This window comes from Macrosteles quadrilineatus, unplaced genomic scaffold, assembly GCF_028750875.1.
Source record: "Macrosteles quadrilineatus isolate MER2022 unplaced genomic scaffold, UCM_ALF_1.0 Scaffold_819__1_contigs__length_30479, whole genome shotgun sequence".
Taxonomy (NCBI): domain Eukaryota; kingdom Metazoa; phylum Arthropoda; class Insecta; order Hemiptera; family Cicadellidae; genus Macrosteles; species Macrosteles quadrilineatus.
The window spans coordinates 10,941-17,732 of record NW_026543412.1 but is presented as its reverse complement, the minus strand read 5'-3'; the positions used below and the strand labels follow the sequence as shown (position 1 = coordinate 17,732).

At 31.8% G+C, this 6,792-nt stretch overlaps 1 long non-coding RNA gene across 1 annotated transcript; it reads right to left on the bottom strand.

Moving 5' to 3' along the window:
- On the bottom strand, positions 1-2,053 carry LOC128982633 (uncharacterized). Its single transcript, XR_008489702.1, has 3 exons — positions 1,861-2,053; positions 668-724; positions 1-236 (listed from the first exon to the last, which is right to left on the bottom strand). It is a non-coding gene; the product is annotated as an uncharacterized LOC128982633 (long non-coding RNA).
- Between the last annotated feature and the right edge of the window lie 4,739 nt (positions 2,054-6,792).

Genomic DNA, 6,792 nt, shown 5'->3' with positions numbered 1-6,792 from the left:
TTTTGTTTAAACATTTATTTTTTGTTTAAGATTTTCTGTACAGTATTGATAGAATTGATTTGTAAAAGGTATAATCTTAACCAGGGAATGAAATATAGTTAATAGAACCCCCGTTAGTACAGCGCCGCTGTCACCCGGTCGGGGTTCCTTAACCCATGGTGTTAAATGCCATCCTGGTGTTTTCCAGGCCATAGTCCACGTCTGGAATGAGAGATGCGAAGTTCTGCTAGTGCGCCCTAAAAATAAAAAGTAATTAGTTGTTACAAGCAATGCGATTAGTATTTTCAATTTTAGTGAATATCGGAAATATTACAAGAGTTTGAAAATGGATGTAAGTTTTATGTTTTATGAAAATAGTCTTAAATGTTTGAAAAAAATAGATAAAATTTAACCAGTAGACTTTTCTAGTCGTTACATGACTTTGATTGGCGTATACTAGTTCTCACTGCATTTTAAATGTGTTAGCTTTTATGTTGTTTAAAAAACCAATCACATCGTTTGGCCTTATTAATTCAAAACATACAACAAATCTGTATTTATTTTTTATGAACTAATTATTTTGTAAACATCAACTTATCCAAATCAGACGATTAAAGCTATACTACTTGCAAGATAAAATACAAGCTTTTAAAATATAATTATATTTTACTATTGCAAGAATACTTACATCAAGTAATAGAGCCAACGCTGTGACAGCTACGAGAAAAGCTGGCGTGAACAACATCTGAAATGAAACATTTTCTAAAAGTTTACGCAACTCTGAATTTAATAAGTGACAATATTAACACTGATTATGATGTTAACTAAATACTTATTAAGATGCAGGGTGTCCCTTAAGTAAACAGCCAAATTACGGGGTAGAGTAAGGCAGGAGCTAGTCAGGTTTGCCCCATTTTACAACTAAAAATCGTAATATTTCAGCTATTATTATTTGTTTGTTGTATTATTATTTGCTATTATTATATTCATTTGATACTTTTTTAACTTGGTATAGTGTGATAGTGAATTACACATGCTAAATGAAGCCGTTTTTGAGTAATTTAAGTTTAAAAATTAAAACGGCCGCCATTTTGAAATTTTTCATTGAGACAAGATTTTTTTTTTAATTGGTATTTTCTACCTTACCCTACATACCAAATTTTATATAGACCGGTAAAAAAAATCAAAATAAAATGTTTATTAAAAAATACAAAATGGCGGATATCTGGTTAACGAAGCGATTTTGAATAAAGTGTTATGTTTGATTTTCTCTTTATTTGACCCATAGAACCATTTCCCGGAGTTTGGCTGTTTACTTACTGGACACTCTAAATATTGAGAGAGGCTATACTTGTAGACCGTACGTTTGGATCTGGGTTTCCTAATACGGTTTTCTGTTTATTTAGCTTTAACGTTAAATCTTGTTAATTAAATTGTTGAGTTATAAAGTTTAATTACTAAAATTACTTTTGTCAATAGATTCATTATCATGGTGGTATTATTATTTATACTGGTCGTTCATCAACTCCAATTAAAAATAATAATGGCCAAAGTTGCACAAAAAGGTACGGCTTATGCCTTAACAAAACAATACAAGATTACCTTTTAAAATATCTGCGAACATAAAACATGGTTATTATGAGAGTTTTTAGACATAAAATTAACAAAAATACTTATAACACGGATAGTAAGAATAGTTAATAATATGATTTAAAGCATATGGACTATTATCAAAATGAATAACAGTAAAAAAATATAGTCATGTTTGTGTAACTTACAAACATTTGACATGTAAGTTAATACTTGAATTTATCCTCCTATACTTAACGAAAATTTTTTTAATAAATATTGTTTTTAACGTATAATAGGGCCTATACTTACATTTACAATTGATTTAAAGAGATGAGTACCTCAAAATCTATTGAAATCTATCCTATGTTAGTTCTGATATTTATACGTATTCCTAACACTTGTTTTTTTAACGTTCCATTGTTTCCATACTATCGATTAGTGATAAAACTGATTGTAAATCTGCGAGTTGTAAAGGCAAAGAGAGCATATTATTGGTTACGTACATTATTTGTGACCATAGGCAATTACGATTAGATTTTTTTATGAGATAAACAGTTGTATGAAATAATTAAAGGTTATATAGTAAGATGTTTCAATGTTCAACCCTTCTTGATGATTATATAGGTTGCTGAGCTATTTGAGCTTGTTTCAGATACTTATCAGAAAAAAAAATTAAGAATGGCGTAGGCATTCCTAATTTGTTTAGTTTTTGTTTTAAACATAATTCAATAGATCATAACGCTTGAAACTCTCATAACATAATAAAAAAATCAATGTAAATAATAATTGTTTCCAAAAAGTAACATTTAAATTGTTAGTGACATTATGTGGAGGTGTTTTTATTAAAATGATATTTTCTTTATTTGAAATTCTCTGCAATTTATGGAAATACATTACAACATATATAGTAAAAAAATACAGAAGTGATTAAAGTAGGTGTAGTACTAAATGAGTTTTTTGCACAATAAACATTGTTTATTATGCATTGTACTATTTAATTAGATAATAAAATCGGACATATATGAGTCGTATAAATGTTGCATCCATAATAATGGAATACAAAATAAAATGGATATTATACGCGGTAGGTGAAATTAAATTATGAAATGTAATTAGCTTTTGTCAAATGTAAATACCATAACTAACTAACAAACCGTCTGGTTTACATTTAAACGCTACGTTTTACTTTACTTGAATCACAAATTATTTACGATTCATTCGTCGGTATTCAGTCGTTATGTGAAGTCATTTATTTTTAAAAAAAATATTTGTTTGTGACATTGTCATCAAAACTGTAAATAACAATAATTATATTGTGTAACCTCCCAAAGGGAGTTACATGAATTGCCAAGTCAGTCGGTTTGGGTCGAGGGTGTTGCCTAATTGTATTTTCAGTCTTGTATTCAGTTCACCTTGTAGTCACAGGGCGCCACCTCATTTGCCTTAGGGTAGGGGGGAGTTCCATTAATGAGGAAAGGGAATTCCTAGCGGGTTGGACGGTTGCCTGGTATTAAGGTGACCGTAAGGTGAGCCTGATTACGAAAGACGTGAATACGACAAAAGAACAAGTTTTACGTGACCAAAATGAACACACCTTACAATCTATAATTACTAAAATGTACCCTAACCTCAAGATCTAGAGGTAACTGTGAGCGTAAAAACCTAGAATTGAGTTAGGCCTACCTAGTTGTGTGGATACTGATCCATTTTATCAAGGGGAAATAGGCTACATGACTTAACTAGTAAGGGAATCAATAATACAATACAATTACAAGTTACAAAATGCAAATTTACTAGAGAAAAATTCAAATATTGACAATACAAAGAATTGAAATGTGGTTCAAAATTAAAGAACACAATTAATTTCAGTACAAAAAGGCAGCAAAAATTCCTTAACCAAAAAAATATTCTCAAGTACCGAGTGGTTCAAAACATGGACAATAATAACAAGTAAAGACCCTTCAATGAAACAAGAAACAATTTTCTGAATTTACTAATCTCAAATATTCGAAAACATGAAACAATTTAAGTTACTGAGTATTAAATCTCAAAAATATTGGAACATGAAACAAACGATTTAAATAAACACTGACAAGTTAACAAATTAGAATGTGGGTTTTAAACAGGTTACTATTTACATACACTAGGCCTAACCAGAACCTAACACATTCCTTCAGTAAATTAAATGATTAAATTTCAGACAATATTTTCATGAATTTAGGTGGCCACCTGAAATAAACACAATATAATACACAATGAAACAATGATACAAATAAATATAAATATTACGATGAATGTTGCTTAACCTACGTTGCTTCTTCAGAAACGGAGCGTCCAACCTAACCTAACCTAACACTCCCCAAAACGGGCAGGGTGCACTCAGTCTTCCATTTTGTTGATAATGGAACGGCTCAAATTGAAACAGAAAAGATTTGCCTGCACACAGTAAGTTAACTTAGGCCTAGGACTTATCGTTTTCACATCCAGTCGAATCTTGGGCCCAGAGTCTCCATGGCAATAGGGCCGGAGCGTCCAACGATTGGTAGGGTAGACTTCAGTGGCAAGTTACAGTGACACTGCAGCGGCGATGAGGTCGTCAATAGGCAGGTCTTGGAAGTCCAAAACGTCTCTGGTCCGTAACTGCTCCCTGTACAACCCAAAGGGAATAGAATGTTGCAATGGTAAGATATGTGGGTTTTAGTAGCACTAAATGTTTGTTCTATGAGGTCAACCACAAGAGTTCTAATAGTTCAGTCTTAATATGGTTTGACCCGATGCACTGCACTACCTAGGCCTAACTTCTGTGAACAGGCAATAGTTCAGTCACTCAAAAGGCAAAATTAGCCGGGAACCAGATTGGAGTGTCAATAATTATATTGTTCATTCACTCCGAAACGGAGATAGCAAAACAGGCTAGTAATTGCGCACTTCAATGGGGTGAGCAAGCTAGTAAGCATCTTGGTTAGGTTAGGTACTTTCAACTGAATTTTTACATCATAAATCAAAGAAATAGTAATTAATAAACATAAGATTGACTAGAGCTAATTTATTTTACTTTTTTTTATATTTTTAAACATATGTTTTTCAAGTTTCCACAAAAGTAACGGTTCTAGGCCTAAGCCAACTTCCAGCCAACAAAATTCAAAATTGAATTTAAAACTTCCTTTAAATCAACATATCTGTGATCCACTTTCTAAATAGCTATACCTGTAACCTATGGTTGTAATAAAATAACATAAACTAATAATGTCCAACCATGTGCTCAACTTGTCATGATTCTGCAGGCAACCATATCCTAGAACATCTTATTTTCACACAAAAATCAATTTTTAATTCGACAAAAATTCAACAAAAATACTAAAACAAGACATTTATTTACATACACAAGTTTGTTAGGCCTTAACCTCACTACTTCGTCTTTGAATCCAAAATATGTTTAGATTGCGACATGTCAAAACCAAACTTGATAGTCAACGACTAGTCTCTTTTTTTCAACTATTCTCGCTTAAAACACATAATAAAGAATTTAACTAAGTTTATCCCTCTGTAGGAACACCAAATAAATACATAATTTGAAAGGCTAAGTATCAGAAATTTACAAAATTACACTTTAGGCTTGGACAAACTTTTCCCTGACATGTCCATTTTGGTTTTCTCGTGCCGAGTGCTTCGACAATTTCAATAATCAAAATGAATTGAACCTAAACACAAACGTTGACATTACACAGAAAGACAAAATACAATAAAAGGACAAATAATTTAACTAACTGAAATTCAGACTCACCCCGATCACATAAATCCCAGGCTAGGGTTCGGGGACAGTAGTTGAGAGTCTTGGAGGACAAGAAAAGGAAGAAGTATCATGGCCGTCGTCTCAGAGAAGAAGGACGAAAGGAATCACTTCCAAAACCAAGGAACAAGGGGGGGGGGAAACTGAGTCCAGTTGGTGTAGATCCGGAGTCAACTCTTCTTTTATTTTGATTTTGGGTCTCAAACGGCAGGCAGCATAGCGCGCTTATGCAGCTTATAAACATAGCTGAGTTGATCAGTCTCAGCATTGTTGAGAGGATTGAATAAAAGTAGATTTCACTTCGGAACGTTACAATTGGGTATTAAAAATTCACAAACAACCCAAATATGACAAGAGGTAAATAGAAGTATCACCATTGCTTCTGTATGAAAGGAGCTTAATACGTAAAATTGAAAGCCATGCCAACAGGATTTTAAGATCAGTTCACCGTTTGAATAGTAAAAACAATTAAATCATCCATATTATTATTATAAGCATTATTTCCTATGAGCTATCCAACTGATAACAATATATTTACGACCTAGAAGCAGTGCACCATGTCTATCATCATCTTATGTTATGACCATCATCTTAAAATGGGTCAATATAAGTTTATTATTTATATATAAACATTCAAGGACTTATGTTTACATATCAGAACCAAGCATTGGTACTACGCTTATTTGATACCTTTTCATAAATTATTTAATCAATTAAAAATCACGATCAATTGTATATTTTTCGCCATGTTTCGGCGTAGAAAAAAATAATTAAATAATTCTTAATTGAAAGAATTATTTCATTATTTTTGTCTATGGTTTCGGTCATATTACTGCCCAGCACCTTTTCTCTGGCAAGTTAAAATAACCCCAAACACAAAATACATAGAAAACACTCATTTATACATGCTCAGTTTCATGATGTAACTAAACTAGCTTTAAACCTGATAGCGCTGCGAAATTCTGATGGAGTCGCACTTAAACCTTAACTTGAACATTAGTTAAACCTTCAAATAAACTACTGACATGTTTCCAAGCTATAAAGTCATAACTTCTAGTTTCAGGATGCTTAGTTCAGCTTATCCTTGCTTATTAATTATTAAGGTTAGTTATACTACTGGTTTGGAGTGGCTATCTATACCTTAATTGATATTTATAAAGCAGGATTGACCATAATAGGTGTTTAAATTCTAAATGCTTTAAACATGTATTAAATTCAAATGTATTACATTAATAAATACAAAAAATATAAATATCTATAAAAATCCGTAAGTTTAATTTTTTTATATATATAGTACTCGGAATGCAGTTTACATATAAATTTAATAACGAAGTTTAATCCAAAACTTGATATTCCCTGATGAGTAAATGTAACCAAAGGGTGTGGATACGTCACCAAGTTCTTTGTGGTCTCTAATTATTACTCATTTATTGTTTGGCTTCAATTTAATT